The sequence below is a fragment of the Bos indicus genome, chromosome 10, assembly GCF_029378745.1.
Source record: "Bos indicus isolate NIAB-ARS_2022 breed Sahiwal x Tharparkar chromosome 10, NIAB-ARS_B.indTharparkar_mat_pri_1.0, whole genome shotgun sequence".
NCBI lineage: Eukaryota > Metazoa > Chordata > Mammalia > Artiodactyla > Bovidae > Bos > Bos indicus.
The window spans coordinates 39,089,019-39,110,143 of NC_091769.1; the positions used below are offsets into that span (position 1 = coordinate 39,089,019).

Here is a 21,125-nt window from a genome sequence, read left to right on the forward strand (position 1 = left end):
GTACAAGTTTAGTATACACAGAAAAACAGTAAAATATGGTATGGAAGAAGAAACAAAAGAATGCTACATTTCAGCACAAAGAAATGTCTCATTTCTCTCTTTTCTGTTTGATGATATTCCAAATATATTTTAACTACAGAATAAATGAAAATCGCCTATAAAAGGAAACCCATACTAATGTGGCTAGTCTAATTAAGAGAAAACATTTATATTTGGAGCACCACACACACAGATGCATGCCAAATATCTAAAGTGTAGCCAGTCCAGTGAAAGGAGTAAGAAGGGAGGATACAATAAGAAGGCTAAAAACGGCAACAAAGCAGCGATGTTATAGAAGTGAATAAGCAAATAATGCTTAATGAAAGTGGGGGCATGTATGGCTAATCCTATTATATTATTGAATTGACCTCAAGCAATAAATGTTGGCCATTTTGTCGTCAGCATGATATAGCCTCTAGGCCACATGCTGAGAATCTTTCTCCATTGTTTGAGACAGATGACATCAGTTCTGCCCCGATACACGTCTGAGTCAGTGTCACAGTTTGCAGATGCAATGCAGCAGTGCCGCATTTTCAACATACCATGAGAAAATCTGACCTGTCACTTCTTGGTCAAATCTTGCTTAATCACATATAATTGTAAATGTAAAGTGACAAATCAGGAGAATTTTCTTTGGTCAGAAGATGAGAGTGCTATAAAATGGCTAAGGTCAGTGTAATTTTGATGATCTTTAAAATATGATTTAAGATTAACCTTTGAGGTATTTTTACATGTGTTTCATACTGCTGAATTTATATAATTAGTTTTTTAATACTTTCAGATTCAGATTAAGCTATGAAGACTAAAGTTTAGTTAAGATGTAAGAGATAGTCTTCATTGGAATATTTTTAAAAGAAATGCAGCTTTGTTACATCTTGTTATATGTGTTAGGTTAGCCATCAAAAGTGTTTCTAGTTAATACCAAGATTTCCCAAATGAATAGATTAAATCAATTATTTATAATCATAGTGTTATTTATAAGTATAAAAGAATCATATTATAAGCATTTTAAAACTACAGATAAAACTTTTCTTTTTCTCATCTCAGCCCTGCTTACTCCACAACCTGATATGTAATGATGACTTCCTTAAAAAACCATTTTATTTTTCCAGTAGGGGTGATGTCAACAAAATGGTGAAAAGAGACAATGAACTGACCAACCCAATCTTACATACACACAATTAATAAACAATAAAGTACCTTGAAGTAAAGATATCCCAGTAGTCACAATTCAGCTCAAGAAATGTTACATTATCAGCAATATAGACCATTCTCTAGAGTCCCGTGCAATCACTATTTCTTCTGCTCCCCAAAGGTAAGTATTATCCTAATTTTTCACAGCAGTTTTTAAATTTTATCATCATACACCTCACACATGGGAGATAATGAATATTTGTTCTAAAACCATAATTTATATTTGCCTGCTTTTGAACTTAATATAAATGCAATTGTGCAGTATGTATGTTTGTGAGATTCCTCTATGTTGAGGTATATCTCTGTAGTTCATTTCCTATATATATAACTTATATATTATGTTGTATATATAATTGTTTTGTAGGCTCAATTTTTAGGTTTGCTGTAAAATTGAGAGGAAAGTATAGCGATTTCCCATGTATCCCCTTCCTCCACACATGCATAGCTTCCCTGATTATCCACACCCTCTACCAGAATGGTGCTACAACTGATGAACTACACTGTATATCATAATCACCTGAAGTCTGTATTTTACATTGGGTTTCATTCTTAGAGTTGTACATTTTATGGGTTTGGACAAATGCCTAATGATATCAATCCACCGTTATAGAGTCATACAGTGTATTTTTACTGCTCTAAAAATCCTCTACGCTACACCTGTTCATCCCCTTACTACACCCTATCTCCTGGAAACCTCTGATCTTTTTATTGTCTTCATAGTTTTGTCTTTTCCAATTCATAGAATTGCAATCACACAAATATATTGTCTTTTCAGATTGTCTTATTTTCATTTAGTAATATGTATTTAAAAATAAGATTCCTCCTGTTTTTTCATGACTTTATAGCTCTTTTCTCTTTAGCACTGCATAACATTCTATTGTCTGGATGTACCACAGTTTATCTTTCCATATAATGGAGGATATCTTATTTATTTCCAAGTCTGGGTAATTGTGAATAAAGCTGCTAAAGACATCTTTGTGTAGCAAATCACTTTTTACAAGATAAATTATTCTATCTCTGTCTCAAATATTCCTAATAATAAATCAAGTTCATGATTAATGAGTATGGATATAATACAGAGGAAAGAGGAATCACTGGGTTAGAGGGTCACATAATGACATCATATAGTTTTAATTTTCAGTGATCTCTGTGCTAAGTAGTTATCAGTCATAGGAACTGATATGATGATCCAAAGATCAGGATATGTATTGACTGGTGAAAAATACTTTTCTAAAATATGACTCATTGCTTTATCTCAAGGGACTAAGAGGGAATTTATATTAGGTATTTATTTACAGAGTCTACTGCTTGTGGTATTAAATTTCATAATGACAACTGTAAGACAAGGATCGCATATTATCTCTAAGCCAGGAAAATGTTTTGTAGCCCAGGGAAGTAGGAGAATATTGATTCATTTGAGAACAATGGCTACCAGCACTGTTAACCCATTTTATATTAAGCTGCAAAAGCCTAATCTAATAGTAATATATACCACAGAATTTTTGTTAAGTGCCAGCTGATCCTTTGTAGTAGCAAGTATAAAGAAAATGAATTTTTAAGTTTTATGGATTCCCCTGTGATATTCTTTTGCAAACTTAAATAAATCATGTTCCTGTAGTTATATAAATGGTGTTACTTTCTTCTGTTCTTCTTTGGAAGCCAAGGTTACTAAAAATACGTAGTGCCAGACCATAGAGAATTAAATCTGATAGCATATGTTGGTGGAGTCAGGAATTGTTAAAACAGGCACAGTATGTAGTATGTTGAGAGATAAAAGTGGCTTAATTATTTAGTTATGCTGTTTCAACCTTCACAGTTGACTTTTCAGGACTGAAGCTTTAAGGAGGCCATTCCAAAGAAGAGAATAATTTTTTTTTGCTTATTGTCATTTGGGTGACATCTTGGTTGAAGACAGAAATATGAATGAGAAAGCCAAAATGAATTAATTAAACTAGCTGGAGATTTGTTCCTTGGCCTAAACAGGTGATTTTTTCAAACTTGGCTGCACATCAAATTCAGCTGAGAAACTTTAGCTGCTACTGAAGCCTGGGTTCCACGCCCAGGTACTCTGATTTTATTGGTCTCAAGCGTAGCCTCAGTTTCCTGTTTCTAATGTACAGTCAGCTTGAGAACTACTGACCCAGTCAGGTAACAGAAAGGAGCATGGATTTTCAAGAGTCAGAATACACCCAGTTAGAGCTTCAGCTGTAAGTATAATTTATGAGGGTCAATAAAACCTGATGAGGCTCAGCCTTCGAAACAGCCATCAAGAGAATAAAATAAAATTATTCGTGTGAAAACTGATGGCCTAGAATTTGGCATGTAATGGGCATTAATAAATATTTTTTTATTCTTTTCTGCATCATGCCTCCACATCATAGCCCTTTAAAGAATAGGAGATCAAATATAACAGTCATTATTTATTGCCTATGTGCTGTATCTATTTTCTTTATACTCTAGTTCTGGTTCAGAGGACATTGCTGGGTCATATGAGGGATAAAGAAGTTAGTAAACATGTTATTCTTCTACCTCATCCACCTCTGATTTGTTGCTTCCTGTTCATTCTTCAGATCTCCATTTGAATGTTAGGTCCTCTGGACAGATTTTCCTAACTGCTGCCACTACCCCAACCTAGGCTGGATTTCCAGTACATCCCACCTACCTGATGTTGGTAATGAATCTGTAGAATTTACTGCTGTATCTCTCAAGGCCCATAGTACCATTTAATAATTTTAACTGAATGAATAAATGAAAGAATTTAAGATACTATAATGTTATAACAATGAGTACAAGGCAATATTTAGCTGAGTATCAAATAGATGGTAGTGATATTAACATAATTTTTAAGAGTATATGAAATGCTTTTACATAAACAATTTTATCTAATTCATCTATTTTTTTTTCCCATTTAGGTTTTCAAAAAACATTTTTTGACTGTCCACTCTCTTAATGACAAACGCTGATCTAAGTTTTGAAGATAATAGAAGTTAACAAGACCACGGTGTCTTAGTTCTCTTTGAACTCAAAATCTAGTCAATGTAGACAGGAAAAAAAAAAAGTAAACATCATAGTACTATTTCAGTAGTAGTAAACGTTCCAAAGTAAAGGATATGAAAGAAAGTGGTGTCGGTATGTGTGTCAGGGACATTGCTTAAGGAGGTCTTCTCTCAGAAACAAACAGCAGGTAGGGATCCAAGAGACAACGATGAGATGGCCATGTTAAGTTTGGTGGGTGGAAAATTACAGCTCAGTGGAACTGAAAGTGTAAATTCCTCCAGGTATGTCTGAGTTGCTGTGTTCTGTGAACAGTGAAAAGCTCATGTAACTACATCGAAAGCAAGGAGAGAAGGGTGGGAACTGAAATTGAGGATAGTCTAGACGACTAGAGACCAACACACTACAGCTTCATATGTCATGGAGAGAAGTTTGTTCTTCATTCTAAATATGATAGGAAGTTATTGGCATATTAAAGATTCTAGATGCTATCAAGTTTATATTTAAATCTATCAGATTTACATTTAAAAAAAAGCTTGCTTTGAGAATGGAATCGGCAGTGAGGGCGAGTATTGGTAAAGAATGGGGAATATATGAGCACCAGAGTGGAAACACTGTCATCGTCCATGCAAGTGATGTTGGCAAATCATCCTAAGGAACCATTAGTGGATAGAAAGAATGCATTTTGGATTCACAGTAGGCAATGCTCACTGGTGGACTGGGTGTTGGTTGGGGTGGTATTAGTTGCATATGAACAGTCCAGCTATATCCCTCGTGATGGGGGCTTGATGGTTGGGTAATATGTGTAAGACTAGGTCCTTCCCCTGCATCCTTGGAGACTTAAAAAACACAGGGCTCAGGCAGTGATTCCTGATCACTCCTCCTGAGGACAGCTTTGTGATTGTCAGAAAAAAACTTTGCTTAAGATTAAGAATCTCAACAGTTCTTTAAAGGACTACTAGGGTTTAGAAAGTAGTGTGCCAAGGCATGAAGGTAGAGAAGAAAACAACTTGAAAAAATTGGAGAGACACTGAGTATATCAGTTTGTGTGGATCAAAGATTCCTGTAGGGGAATAGTGAAAGATATATATGAAAAACAAATGCGGGTTTATTTTATGGAGAACCAAGAATGTCATATAGAGTCCATGCTTTATGGTTTTATGAAACTCAGGCTTTTTTCAAAAAAAACCTTGTGATAGCATACCAAGGAGATTGATGTAATAGTGTCCAATAATGACTTAGAGTTGGGGAAAGCCTGAAAGCAAGGAGACTGTGTAAATATCATCCAAGTAGGATTATTTATCCATCCAAGTGAATGTCCACTTGTTCACTTAACATTAATTGAGCACCTGCGGTATGCTAAAAACAATGGACTCTGCTCTTATCTAAAAGTGGAATCAAATATGTTCTGAAAAAGCTGTAGCTGGACACATTCCTAAAAAGAGGTTAAAATATAAAGCTCTTAAATCACCAAAGAAAAATATCTGGAATAGCAGCTTGCTTTTATTAGTCTGATTCTCTGATATTATGATTCATAGCTCTAAAGTGTGTTTGCCACATGAGATTGATTATTTCCAAGGACAGATTTTTAAATATCTCCCTGTAAAATTAATTGAATATTTTATATACTCACAAATGTGTGTTTTGAAAGCCTCCCAATTGATGAATATTTAAAATAACCAGATATTCAGCCAGATATAACTTAAATCAAACTATTATTGTATTTTATAATATTGATACACCTCATTCCATGCACTTTAAATGTTTTACCTATAGAAAAATTAATTGTTATAAAACTAAACAATACCACTTACCATTGGATGTTGCACTCGTCTAAGCCCTTTTAAATTTATATGTGGAAAAAATATATAAAACTAAAACACAAGTCTTTTCCTCATTTTTGATTACATGATATATTGTATGGATTTTTGTTAGGTGGAACTTTTAACAATAATATATAAAAGCCCAGCGCAACTGTATTTGACACTATCATCCGTGACAAAAGGAGGCAGAGAGGGAGCACAATAAAGTAAATATTGAGTATGTTGTAGGAATTTGAAAACAAGGTCAAAATATCTGGTTTTCCAGCCTTAAGAAAAGAACAGTGGCTAAAGATTGAAGGAAGATATATTAAATCCAATGGGAAAAAGCAAACAAACGAGAACAGAATAACAGGAGGCAATGGTGAAAGCAACTACCGGCCACAGCACTGGTGGTTTGCACGGAACAGCACTGCACTGGAGCCAGCCTCCAGCTTCTCATTTCTTCACAAAATGTTTCAGTTCCAAGACTTGGAACTCTTTCTCTGAGCACATGCCTTAATTTTATGTAAATGTCAATGTTAAAATAAAGTGCTTGAAAAACCAGTTAGATATCACATTTTCATCAGTTTTAGGAAGTGAGTTTTACCTACCCTTCTAGTCTAGAATAGATTGTCATCACATATTAGCAGAAAAAAAAATTTAAATACTCCTGATAAAACCACATATCAGTATTTACATAGTGGGAGAACTTTCCCTGTCAACTCCCAAATGTTGATTTTTTTTTTGCAATGAATTTTACTGAACCTCTATATTTTTTTTTTCCAACTACAATTTTATTTTATTTTTAAACTTTACAAAATTGTATTAGTTTTGCCAAATATCAAAATGAATCTCTATATTTTTACAACTATGCTTTGAATCCATTACAGCCCAGCAATACTTATATTGGGTTATTTATGTTATCTTAGAGAGTAGAACGTAACTTTGGGCTTTAATTACAGGTGTGAGTTAAGTAAATTTTTCAGAAATGAAAGATATTTCATAAATTCATTAGACAGATTTGAACAGGGTTATAGCTACAATAGATGCTTGGGAGTTTGCTCTCAATGAGCACTTTCTTCACATCATGTTTTTGAAAACTATGTTCTGCTTTCAAAGTATTATTTGTGTTAGAAAATACATTGATAATATCTTATTTTCTTCTAGAGAACTTTAGAAACTTTCTACAAAATCTGAAAAATGTGCATACGGTTCTTGTCTCTAAAGAACTTTAATAAAGTAAATTACTGAATAAAATTTCAGATGATTACATTAAAACAAGTAAAATTGCATAATACAAAATTCTTTATTAAGAACCATATTAGTTAATGAATAGTGTTACAACAGATTTAAAATCAAGAGCATTTAATCAAGGTATAGCATGGCTTTAAAGCTCATTTAATAAGCAATTACTTCTGTTTCACTGAAAACCAGCAGGCTGTGTCTTCAGTTAATTTCCATGTGAGGCAAAGCAAATGCCACGAGGTCTTTCTTTAAACACAGACAAAGTAAACCCAATCAAAATCAACACAGTTCACCACTATGAGATGCATGAATTTTTTAATGAATTAGTTTGCTTTTAAATAAACTTGAATAAAGATTCTGAAGTTATGCTCAGCAGTCAATTAATGCTCCTCCATTTAGTGCAGTCTCTTTAAAAAACAAAGGCTATCAGAATGTAGGTATATTTTTATAGAATAGCTAAGGTTTATTAGTTACTCAGCTGAGAATTTTTAATGTCTTTTCCATATAGAATATCATAATGCATTAAATTGTCCATGTGACAAAACTCCATGTAAAGATGAATTAATCAATGACATTCTATTTATTCTGACCTTATTTACTCTGATTTTAGAAAATAATGATGAATTATTGAGTACAATTGATAGCTCAGAGATATTAACAGTTACTAGCGACTTCACTTTCACTTTTCACTTTCATGCATTCTGGAGAAGGAAATGGCAACCCACTCCAGTGTTCTTGCCTGGAGAATCCCAGGGACGGCGGAGCCTGGTGGGCTGCCATCTATGGGGTCGCACAGAGTTGGACACGACTGAAGCGACTTAGCAGCAGCAGCAGCAGTAGAGCGTGTATAACAGATGAGAATAACAACTTTTGAGCAACAATTGAAAAGAAAAATTAGTAACCTAATAGCTGAAACTATATGTACATTCTTTGACTTCTTATGACATCTAACTTTTAGACAGAGGCTAGTGTGCCTAGAGAGGAATGAGCTAGACCTTTCTGAAAATTATAGGACAAATTATAGAGTTTTGATTTACTTTTTTTTTAATTTTATTTTATTTTTAAACTTTATTTTATTTTTAAACTTTACATAATTGTGTTAGTTTTGCCAAATATCAAAATGAATCCGCCACAGGTATACATGTGTTCCCCATCCTGAACCCTCCTCCCTCCTCCCTCCCCATACCATCCATTTACTTTTAAGAAAAGGGCAAATCATTGAAATGTTTTAAGCAGAGGTGAATTCTTTAGATGTGTGCTTTGAGAAGATAATCCTGGCTACCAGATAATTCTGGAGAATTTATTAATGGGAGTCAATATTGGAAGTAGGCACAAAATTTAGGATAGAATTCCTAAGAAAAGAGAATGGTTACTTATTTAAGGATACCTGTACAGTTGGAAGAGAGAATTGTACAAGGCTAGTGCCTTGATCCTGGATTCCCAGCCTTCAGATAAAGAAAATATATTTTTATCAAGTAAAATCAATAGGACTTGGTGATGGTTGCATAAGGAAGTAAAGGCTGACCCAAAGTGTCTGATATATTTAACTAGCAAAATTATACGCCATTAATTAAGAAATGCAAAAAAGCAAAATGGCTGTCTGGGGAGGCCTTACAAATAGCTGTGAAAAGAAGAGAAGTGAAAAGCAAAGGAGAAAAAGAAAGATATAAGCATCTGAATGCAGAGTTCCAAAGAATAGCAAGAAGAGATAAGAAAGCCTTCCTCAGCGATCAATGCAAAGAAATAGAGGAAAACAACAGAATGGGAAAGACTAGAGATCTCTTCAAGAAAATTAGAGATACCAAGGGAACATTTCATGCAAAGATGGGCTCGATAAAGGACAGAAATGGTATGGACCTAACAGAAGCAGAAGATATTAAGAAGAGATGGCAAGAATACAGAGAAGAACTGTACAAAAAAGATCTTCATGACCAAGATAATCACGATGGTGTGATCACTCCCCTAGAGCCAGACATCCTGGAATGTGAAGTCAAGCGGGCCTTAGGAAGCATCACTACAAACAAAGCTAATGGAGATGAAGGCATTCCAGTTGAGCTATTTCAAATCGTGAAAGATGATGCTGTGAAAGTGCTGCACTCAATATGCCAGCAAATTTGGAAAACTCAGCAGTGGCCACAGGACTCGAAAAGGTCAGTTTTTATTCCAATCCCAAAGAAAGGCAATGCCAAAGAATGCTCAAACTACCGCACAATTGCACTCATCTCACATGCTAGTAAAGTAATGCTCAAAATTCTCCAAGGCAGGCTTCAGCAATATGTGAACTGTGAACTTCCGGGTGTTCAAGCTGGTTTTAGAAAAGGCAGAGGAACCAGAGACCAAATTGCCAACATCCGGTGGATCATGGAAAAAGCAAGAGAGTTCCAGAAAAACATCTATTTCTGCTTTATTGACTATGCCAAAGCCTTTGACTCTGTGGATCACAATCAACTGCAGAAAATTCTGAAAGAGATGGGAATACCAGACCACCTGACCTACCTCTTGAGAAACCTATACGGTCAGGAAGCAACAGTTAGAACTGGACATGGAACAACAGACGGGTTCCAAATAGGAAAAGGAGTACATCAAGGCTGTATATTGTCACCCTGCTTATTTAACTTATATGCAGAGTACATCATGAGAAACGCTGGGCTGGAAGAAGCACAAGCTGGAGTCAAGATTGCCGGGAGAAATATCAATAACCTCAGATATGCAGATGACACCACCCTTATGGCAGAAAGTGAAGAAGAACTAAAAAGCCTCTTAATGAAAGTGAAAGAAGAGTGAAAAAGTTGGCTTAAAGTTCAACATTCAGAAAACAAAGATCATGGCATCTGGTCCCATCACTTCATGGGAAATAGATGGGGAAACAGTGGAAACAGTGTCAGACTTTATTTTTGGGGTCTCCAAAATAACTGCAGATGGTGGTTGCAGCCATGAAATTAAAAGACGCTTACTCCTTGGAAGAAAAGTTATGACCAACCTTTCAATAGCATATTGAAAAGCAGAGACATTACTTTGCCAATAAAGGTCCATCTAGTCAAGGCTATGGTTTTTCCAGGAGTCATGTATGGATGTGAGAGTTGGACTGTGAAGAAAGCTGAGTGCTAAAGAATTGATGCTTTTGAACTGGGGTGTTGGAGAAGACTCTTGAGAGTCACTTGAACTGCCAGGAGATCCAACCAGTCCATTCTGAAGGAGATCAGCCCTGGGATATCTTTGGAGGGAATGATGCTGAAGCTGACTGCAGTACTTTGGCCACCTCATTCAAAGAGTTGACTCATTGGAAAAGACTCTGATGCTGGGAGGGATTGGGGGCAAGAGGAGAAGGGGATGACAGAGGATGAGATGGCTGGATGGCATCACTGACTCGATGGATGTGAGTCTGAGTGAACTCCAGGAGTTGGTGATGGACAGGGAGGCCTGGCGTGCTGTGATTCATGGGGTCACAAAGAGTCGGACACGTCTGAGCTACTGAATTGAACTGAACTGAACTGAATACCTTGGATGTTGGACTGTGAAGAAAGTTGAGTCCCGAAGAATTGATGTTTTTGAACTGTGGTGCTGGAGAAAACTCTTGAGAGTCCCTTGGACTGCAAGGAGATCCAACCAGTCCATTCTGAAGGAGATCAGTCATGGGTGTTCTTTGGAGGGAATGATGCTGAAGCTGAAACTGCAGTACTTTGGCCACCTCATGGGAAGAGTTGACCCCTTGGAAAAGACTCTGATGCTGGGAGGGATTGGGGGCAAGAGGAGAAGGGGATGACAGAGGATGAGATGGCTGGATGGCATCACTGACTCGATGGATGTGAGTCTGAGTGAACTCCAGGAGTTGGTGATGGACAGGGAGGCCTGGCGTGCTGCAATTCATGGGGTCGCAAAGAGTCGGACACGACTGAGCGACTGAACTGAACTGAACTGAATGCCTTGGAAAAGATGATCAAGAGAGATTCTCTAGCCTATTCTATGTAGGGAGAAGGTGCCAGCTATGAACAGGGAGAGAGCCTTCACCAGAGATGGCACCCCACTCCAGTACTCTTGCCTGGAAAATCCCTTGGACAGAGGAGCCTGGTAGGCTGCAGTCCATGGGGTCGCTAAGAGTCGGACACGACTGAGTGACTTCACTTTCACTTTTCACTTTCATGCACTGGAGAAGGAAATGGCAACCCACTCCATTGTTTTTGCTTGGAGAATCCCAAGGACGGCAGAGCCTGGTGGGTTGCCGTCTATGGGGTTGCACAGAGTCGGACACGACTGAAGCGACTTAGCAGCAGTAGCAGTGCCTTGGTACTGGACTTCTCACCTTCCCGAATGATGAAAAATACTTATCAGTTGTTTATAAGCTACCCAATCTATGGTATTTTATTAGATCAGCCTGAATGGATAGGACATCTACATATAGGAGACAACTGAAACCAAAGACATCTTGATATTAACTCAGAAAACAAAATAGAAGGTACAGAAAATGAACAGAATTTAAACTGAATCTTAATTTGGACCTAATTTTAATGGTATCAAAAAGCTCATATTCTAGAAGGAAAGAAAGAAGAAACACACACATACAAAACTATTAAAATATACATTGTTAATGGCCCTAATAGTCTAAATTCTTTCTTTGAGGTCCAGGAAAAAGCATATGATTGGTTTTAACAAGGAGTTCTGGTCAGTGGAATATAAGAAAACACATAGACATCCAAGAGCAATTCGTACAAGAAAAATTGAGATCATTTTTGTGAAAATGTAATCTAATCTCAAATGAAAGAAAGGTTGAGGCTTCTCATACTGTGGATGTAGCACAACCTGTGACTAGTGGACACAAAATAAAGGGGGAAGGGTGAAAGTATGAAATGCTTCAGGACACAGTCTGCCAATAAAATGTTTGCATTTTGGGAGCATAAAGGAATCAGAAGATAATGAAAATATGCACATCATTCTTTGGAAGCACAGAGAACATAGTTTCTAACTCCCTCTAATGGAATCATAGAGTTTTCGTAGACTAGGTAGCATTTGTTAATAGGAATTTTCAATGTGAACAAAGGAAGAAGAATTTTTTAAATGAGAAAATATTTTTGATATAAATTATTTTAGGAAATATATACAAAAGTATTTTTTCCCCATAAATCCATGAGATGAAATATCTGAAGAGAGAGAGAATATGTGGAACAAATTCCACCGAAAGGAAAAGTGATGGCAGAGGCGAGGGTGAGGTGGAAGACGAAAGGGAAGGAGAGAACTACTGCAACAGAGGGTTGACTTTGGACAAAATTTGTCACCCAACACTCACAGAGAGCATAGGAAAAGAGGATGATTAGAAATTGACCTATGAAGACTAGAATTTAAGAATAGTCATGTTTCATTGTGAAGAATATGATATTATTGAGAGAAGAAATAAATGTGTGGAATTGTTTGGGGAATCTAAGTAGAATACTGATATGTGTACCATGAAAGTGAAAGTATTAGTTGCTCAGTCGTGTCCCACCCTTTGAGACCCCATGGACTGTACTCCTCCAGGCTCCTCTGTCCATGGGATTCTCCAGGCAAGAATACTGGAGTGGGTTGCCATTCCCTTCTCCAGAGGATCGTCGCAAACCAGGGATCTGCCTGCATTGCAGGCAGATTCTTTACCATCTGAGCCACAAGGGAAGCCCTTTGTTTACCATGGATGTTTCTAAACAGCAAAAGTGCCTATTAAATTCTGTGTGCTGTGTGTAGCCTTTGATCTATATATAAATGTGTTTTATATATGGTGTTGCAGCAATATACACAATACATATTGTATATTGAGTTGGCCAGAAAGATTTGTTGAACTTTCTTGGCTAACCCAATAACTTGTGTGTGTGTGTGTATGTATGTATCTATCTATCTATCTCTATATATAATAACGTGAAGTACCTTGTGTCTTATAAAGGTAGCTAAGGAATGGCTGATATCTATCAGCATAAGCACTTGAGTGGGTTGTTCAGTGACTCAGTCATGTCCAACTTTTTGCAGCTCCTTGAATTGCAGCAAACCAGGCTTCCCTGTCCTACAACATCTCTTGGAGCCAGCTCAAACTCATGTCCATTGAGTCGGTGATCCCATCCATACATCTCCTGCTCTTTTGTCCACTTCACCTGCCTTCAATCTTTCCCAGCATCAGGGTCTTTCCTATGTCTCAGCTTTTCACATCATGTGGCCAAGATACTGGAGCTTCAGTTTTATCAGTCCTTCCAATGAATATTCAGGAGTGATTTACTTTAGGATTGACTGGTTTGATCTCCTTGCAGTCCAAGGGACTCTCAAGAGTCTTTTCCAACACCACAGTGCAAAAGAATCAATTCTTCAGTGCTCAGCCTTCTTTATGGTCCAACTCTCACATCCATACGTGATGACTGGAAAAACCATAGTTTCCACCATACATACTTTAGCCTGTAAAGTAATGTCTCTGCTTTTTAATATGCTGTCTAGGTTAGTCATAGCTTTTCTTCCAAGGAGCAAGTATCTTTTAATTTCATGGCTGCAATCACCATCTGCAGTGATTTTGGAGACAAAAAAAATAAAGTCTGTCACTGTCTCCATTGTTTCTCCATCTGTTTGCCATGAAGTGACGGGACCAGATGCCATGATCTGAGTTTTTTGAATGTTGAGTTTTAATCCATTTTTTCATTTTCCTCTTTCACCTTCATCAAGAGGCTCTTTAATTCCTCTTCACTTTCTGCCATAAGGGTGGTGTCATCTACATATCAGAAGTTATTGATATTTCTTCCAGCAATATTGGTTTGAGCTTCTGCTTCATCCAGTCTGGCATTTTGCATGGTGCACTCTGCACATAAGTTAAAAAGCATGGTGACAATACACAGCCTTGATGTACTCCTTTCCCAATTTAGAATCCGTCCATTGTTCCATGTCTGGTTCTAACTGTTGCTTCTTGACCTTCATACAGATTTCTCAGGAGTCAGGTCAGGTGGTCTAGTATTCCCATCTCTTGAAGAATTTTCCACATTTTGTTGTGATCCACACAGTCAAAGGCTTTAGCACTTCAATGAAGCAAAAGTAGATGTTTTTCTGGAATTCTCTTGCTTTTTCTATGATCCAGCAGATGCTGGCAATTTGGTTTCTAGTTCCTCTGCCTTTTCTAAATCCAGTTTGAAAATCTGGAAGTTCTAGGTTCATGTACTGTTGAAGCCTAGCTTGGAGAATTTTGAGCACTACTTGGCTAGCATGTGAAATGAGTGCAATTGTGCAGTAGTTTGCACATTCTTTGGCACTGCCTTTCTTTGGTATTGAAATGAACACTGACCTTTTCCAGGTACTTGAACACATACTGTACTATTTTAAACTATTGTCTGTTTTTGAGGAAATCATATTATTTAGAAAAAACAAAGTCTTAAAGCAGCATATACCTCAAAAAATATTGATTCTCTTTTGAAAAGTTAATTAAAATAATACAATCCACCATTTATTGAGCAATTACTATGTTCCAAACACTGCACTGATAATTACACATCTGTTATCCACTTTAATCCTTTAATCCTTTAATAGATGCCAAAACTGACTGACTCAATCATTTGAGCAAGATCTCTGCATCCTGAATGATAGAGCGAGGTTTCTAACTACTGGTGTGTTCAAGATAAAAGTTTTTGACCCAAACCACTCCCTAGGTTTAACCTGGTAATGATTTATTTTAACTTTGCAAACCAAATCTAACAGGTTGAATTAAAAAAAAAAAAAAAACCTACCTTTGCTTCTTTTTATATTTCTTGAATTTAGCCCAAGAGCAACTGGGCTTCCCAGGCTTCAGTCTTGGCAGACTTTGTGTTGTTCCCTGCCCCACAGCACACACTCAAAGGGAAACACATAAATACATACACAAAAGCATATACCTGACTCCAAAAGCCTTAATGGATGATATATATTTTTAATGAAATTTCCATGATACAGTGGAGAAGAGTGGACATCATAAAAATCCTCTTTAAATGCCAGACTTCCACCATGGTTCCTTTCACAGGGTGACTTTTGTAATAATCTTTCTACTTACACTCTATCTTTCCCTTCTAAAATTTTTTCTAGTCCCTCTCTCTCTCCTCACTTTTCCAAGTATAACTATGACAGTTCATGCTTTCTTCTCCTATAATTAGAGCTCTCTGGAAAGTTCTATTCTTTTTTCTGTACTTAGGTACTTGGAGTCCATCTACCAATGGACCTAGCTAAAAAAACTCATTTTCTTTAAGGTTTAGCCTGCTGTGGGTTGAGGAAATCATCTAATATTTATTTTCAGTTATGAAAATTTTAGATTATATATCTGATGTGGGACTTCCCTGGTGGCTCAGTGATAAAGAATCCTCCTGCCAATGTAGGAAATGTAGGTTCTATCCCTGGGTTGGGAAAATCCCCCGGAGAAGGAAATGGGAACCCACTTCAGTATGTTTGCCTGGGAAATCACATGGAGAGAGGAAACTGGTGGGTTGTAGTTCATGGGGTCGCAAAAAAGTGGAACATGACTTAGCAACTAACAACAATGTATATAAGACAGTCATTAAACTTATTTTATGAACATTTTTGAATGCTTGTAATAGTTATTTTATTCTAGAAATAACTAGAAATATGAAATCATACCCTAAATTGTAACACCTAATTTTATTTATGGATTAAGTGCTAAATTATGAATTCCAAATTTGAAAACAATATACACAATGTATTTTTTACTTGTGATTTGGAAAAGCATGAGTTAATAATTTGTACTGCTTTTGTAAGAAAAATACTAAACTTAAATTTGACTTCCTTCTCAGAAATTCATATCTGTTATTTCTTTATTCACAGAAACATATCTTGTGAATAACTTGTTAGCTTTATGTTCTTATTCACATTATCTTTACCGTATTGATTTTTTAGGAAACTACATTGGAGATTTAAGTCTACAACAATTCATTATAGAAGTGTAGATATTTATTGCAAGTAAATACGAAATCTGCCTGATTTGCTATATTTCACACATATAGAAAGGGCCAGAAAGAAATAGGGGAGGCCTCTCATAGAATCATTGATTTAATTATTAATATGAGACACTTTAGAAGAAGCTGAAGTTTAAAAATTATATGTTCAACACATATCAATTGGTAATTAACACCACCTATTTCAGAAATTATACTGATAAAAATAAAGGAGCAAAAATTAAAATTTGCTAAGTGTAAACCTTTTAAAGAAACTCTTTATTTTTGTTTCCTCTGCTTGAAACTGAAGTGAAATAATGAAACAGCATTTTGAGGCAATTCCGAATGGGGCCACAGAGCTAAATGTGCTAGAAAAGCAGAGAATTTTTGCACAGATGGTCTGCCATGAAACTTGCCAAATTCACCCAATACACAGGAGTTCTGGGAAAGGTTTTTCTGCCAACAGGCAATATAGTGCCTTTCAAATTTGGATGGCCAAAACCAAAGTCTGAGGACATCATATTATGAAACTGCTTCTCTCTGAGGAAGACCATAAATAACAAGAATATTATATTGTATAGTTATGATGAAAAACCATTTCAGATCCAAATCACTGGACTGAAAATGTAGCCTTAATATGCTCTTGGAGCCTCTCTTGCTCCGCTCCAATCTCTTCCCAGCAGTAGAGCCAGAGCGATCTGTTTAAAATGCAAATCTCATTTTGTCACTGCCCTGCAGAAAACTGTTCAATGGCTTCCCTTTGTTCTTGGGCTGCTGCTGCTGCTAAGTCGCGTCAGTAGTCAGTAGTGTCCGACTCTGTGCGACCCCATAGACGGCAGCCCACCAGGCTCCGCAGTCCCTGGGATTCTCCAGGCAAGAACACTGGAGTGGGTTGCCATTTCCTTCTCCAATGCATGAAAGTGAAAAGTGAAAGTGAAGTCGCTCAGTCGTGTCCGACTCTTCCTGACCCCATGGACTGCAGCCTACCAGGCTCCTCCATCCATGGGATTTTCCAGGCAAGAGTACTGGAGTGGGGTGCCATTGCCTTCTCCAGAGAAAACCCCAAATACTTGACATGTTGCAGTCCTGCATAGTGTAACTGTCTTGTTCATTCTGACTGCAGACCACACTGATCTGTAGCTCTTCTTGACCCAGACCTAGTAAACCTCATTCTGGCCCATGGGCATTTGCTGTTTCCTATTCATGGAAGTTCTTTCCAGACCTCCAGATCAATTCACTTCTGATCTTTTCCAAGTTAACTGGAGGTCATACCAAAAGGTTTGTTTTGTTTTCAGGAAAATTTTCTCTGATCAATTCCCATCTCCCCCTACTAGATCAGATTGCCTTGTTCATGGAATCTCATGTAATGAAAGTGAAGTCACTCAGTCATATCTGACTCTTTGTGACCCCATGGACTGTAGCCCACCAGGCTCCTCTGTCGATGGAATTTTCCAGGCAAGAATACTGGAGTAGGTTGCCATTTCCTTCTCCAGGGTATCTTCCCAAACCAGGGTCAAACCCAGGTCTCCCGCATTGAAGGTGGCTTTTTTGACCACTGCGCCACCCCTGGGAAGAAGCCCATTATATACTTTAAAAGGGTAAATTTTATGTTATATGTAGTGTATTTCAATAAGGCTGTTACTAAAAGACAAAAAAAAAAAAAAAACCAAAAAACAATGTTCTAATGTAGCAATTAAAGAGAAAAATATTCAGCTATCAGTAGCAATGGTTTATTTTATATATTTTTGATGCTGTCAAATAAACAAACAAACAAATCTTGACTTTGGTAAGGAGAGACTTTGTTCTAAAATACGATTGTAATGGGGGAAGGAGAACAACTGTGATGGGTTTCCTTGATGGCTCAGATGATAAAGAATCTGCTGCAATGCAGGAGACCTGGGTTCAGTCTATGGAATGGGAAGATTCCCTGGAGAAAGGAATGGCAACCCACTCCAGTATTCTTGCCTAGAGAATTCCTTGAACAGAGGAACCTGATGGGCTATAGTCCATGGGGTCACAAAGAGTTGAATGTGACTGAGCAGCTAATATTATTGCAATAAGGAGGACATGCCCACTCAGGAGAGCTCTAAGTATCTCAAAGTCAGGCAGAAAAGGCTTTTATAGGGAGGAATACATGTGGCTAGAGAGGATGAGTAGGTGACATGGTGGGACAGTTGACCAGGTAATGTCTTTCCTTGTGGTCAGCTGGTTCCCAGGAGGAGCAGTGAAGGGGAGGTTGTTCAGTATTCTAATGCTTTATTATGCTCAAGGATGGGCCAAAGTTTAGGATCCTGAGGGACATGCTGAAGCATGACTAAAGGTGGATCAATTTAAATTAGGGAACATTTAGTCCAGACTAGTTGGCAAGGACACGCAGTTCAGCTAATTGTTTATGAAACAGTGACTGGGATTTGGAGAGTCTATTTTTGGCCTTGCCATTGGTAAACAAGAGGAACAATATTATCTAAGTCACATAGAGAGGAGTGATTCTTTGCAGTAATCGTTTCCTGGGACACAAAGCAGTGGGATATTTCTATTTCTTCTTCTTTTTTCGTTTTTTATTTATTTGAGTGCACAGGGTCTTAGTTGCAGCAGGCAGGATCTTTAGTTGTGGCATATGGGACCTAGTTTCCTGACCAGGGATTGAACCCTGACCCTGCTTTTTGGAAGCATGGAGTCCTAACCCATGGATCACCAGGGGAGTTCCCACTGGGAGATTTTTTTCTTAACCATCACTTCTTTCCAAGAGTATGTGGTTCAGGTAACCTTCAAGATTGTCAATAGAATTGATAATTCTAATTAACAATCTAATTGTTAATTAGAATTCCCCCAAAGGCTGTTTTTGGTTACGTTTATGAATACTATGGTTAGTGCAGAAAGTGAAATGGAATAGACCCAAAATCAAATTAAACCAGTAAATTCTCCCCGCCCTATGCATAATCAGCATGGATATCTATAGCAGATGGGAAGGCCGAGGAGGAGGCTCAGGTTTGTAGCACAAGAATTTTCTGTTTGAAATATTGTTGCTTTATTGTAAAATATCAAAGTTCACAAATTTATTATTGCTTTGGGAAGCATTGCTGTGGACATCTTGATAGAGAGGGTTAGAACCTAGTTTTGGCAATAATTGTAGGGAGTATTAAATCTTTTATGAGAAACACATTAGTGTAAATCACCATTTTTAAAAGTGAAACATGAATCACTACCCAAAGAATTGGACTTCAGTGCAAGAAATCCTGATTTATCTGCAATGTTGATACTGTATATGTAAATGTCACTTCTCAGAAGCATAAAACTCTGAGTATAATATATTGGTTAGTGTAAGCAGTATAATATATATTTTTTCAGACTATGCTAGTTTCATTAATCATATATTTTAAGAATTTTAAGCTTACTTTTTATGAGCACTGCATTACATGTGGCATTGATATGCATGTGTAATTTATCACTTGGCAAGCGAATTATCTTACACTATTTTATGTGCTTGATATATTGATTTTCAGTTGTGATAGATCATTTTAAGATTGTATGGCTTTACTCATGGTGATTTATCCACAGAATCACATAGGCTGTCGGGCAAGCTGATGCAGCCCTTTGAACACTTTCTATCAGCTAAAAATAGAGTTGTTAACTGGAATTCTTAACCCCAACAGGGAAACATATTTAGCAAGTTGAAAGAAATAACTTTCATCCAAGATCTAATTAGTTGTTGAATAAGTGCCCATAAAAAATAGTTTCAGTGTCTTTCTTCCATATGCTAATCTTATAACCTATTTTCTAAATCAGTAAGCAATGAAGTATATAGTCAAAGAAAGAGAAAGATGTCATCAGTTTGCTTGAAAGGTCTGTCTTCTATTACTGCTGATTGTCTTTTAATGCTTATCAGCTCAAACATGCACATTTGCATTCACTAGAATTATTACTTGCTTTGAACAGAGTTCCAAGGAGAGAAAAATATGCAGTGCTCAAACATCAAATATGTGATGGCCACTGGGGAAGATACTCCATAGGGTAACCAGATAAAGTGAAAGGAATAGTTTTGGAATACTTCCTAGAATTTGTAATAAATAATATTAAAGCCACTCTGCAAAAAATATGCCATCTTGTCACTGGTCCCAAGGTACTTAAATCACAGGAGTAATTGAAGCAATGTATGCCAAGAGGTTTCCTCTTTACTCTCCTCTCTTATACTCCACTGAAATTGTCATTTTCTCCTTCTTTTCCTCCTCTTTGTTTGTATTGTTACTGTTGTTATTGTTTATAAGTATTGCTCCTCACTTTGGTTTCCTAGAGTCTAAGAAGGCTTGTCCTTAACTTCCATAAAGTTTCTGCTTAAATATGTGTTTCTGTCTTATTAATATGTTCCCTGCATAAAGAAAGTATCTTAGCACATTCTAAGTGCTTGATAAATATTGTTTAATAAGTTAAAGAAAAAAATGAATGAGTTAGTGAAATCAGATTTGAAATGATTTGACTCCATGTCTGGAGTCAGACAATTCCTTAGCCCTTTTTCTTTGATCTTAGACAAGTTGCCTCATCTTTTCAATCTCAGTGTTCTCATATAGAAATGCAGATAAAGACAGTACCTTATCTCAAAGAGCTTTTGTGAGGATTAAATGAAAGATATAGATAAATCACTTATGTCACACTTACCTGGAAGATGATATGCTCACAATAAATATTAGCTATTGTTAATTTTATTCTCATCACTTAATGCTCTTCCCCTAAGTTTCTTCATGCATTTGTATATTTTTCACAAATATATTGATTGGCTTGAAAATAAGAGTTCTAAGTAATAAAGGTGAGGCTCTTTTTTATTTGTTTGACTAGAATGCTGCTAAGTCACTTTAGTCGTGTCCAACTCTATGTGACCCCATAGATGGCAGCCCACCAGGCTCCCCCGTCCCTGGGATTCTCCAGGCAAGAGTACTGGAGTGGGGTGCCA

At 36.9% G+C, this 21,125-nt stretch overlaps 1 long non-coding RNA gene across 1 annotated transcript; it reads left to right on the forward strand.

Annotated features, from left to right (window-relative positions):
• Positions 1 to 502: 502 nt before the first annotated feature.
• On the forward strand, positions 503 to 4,725 carry LOC139185151 (uncharacterized). Its single transcript, XR_011568680.1, has 4 exons — positions 503 to 708; positions 1,152 to 1,354; positions 3,804 to 3,904; positions 4,146 to 4,725. It is a non-coding gene; the product is annotated as an uncharacterized lncRNA (long non-coding RNA).
• The last annotated feature ends 16,400 nt before the right edge of the window (positions 4,726 to 21,125 follow it).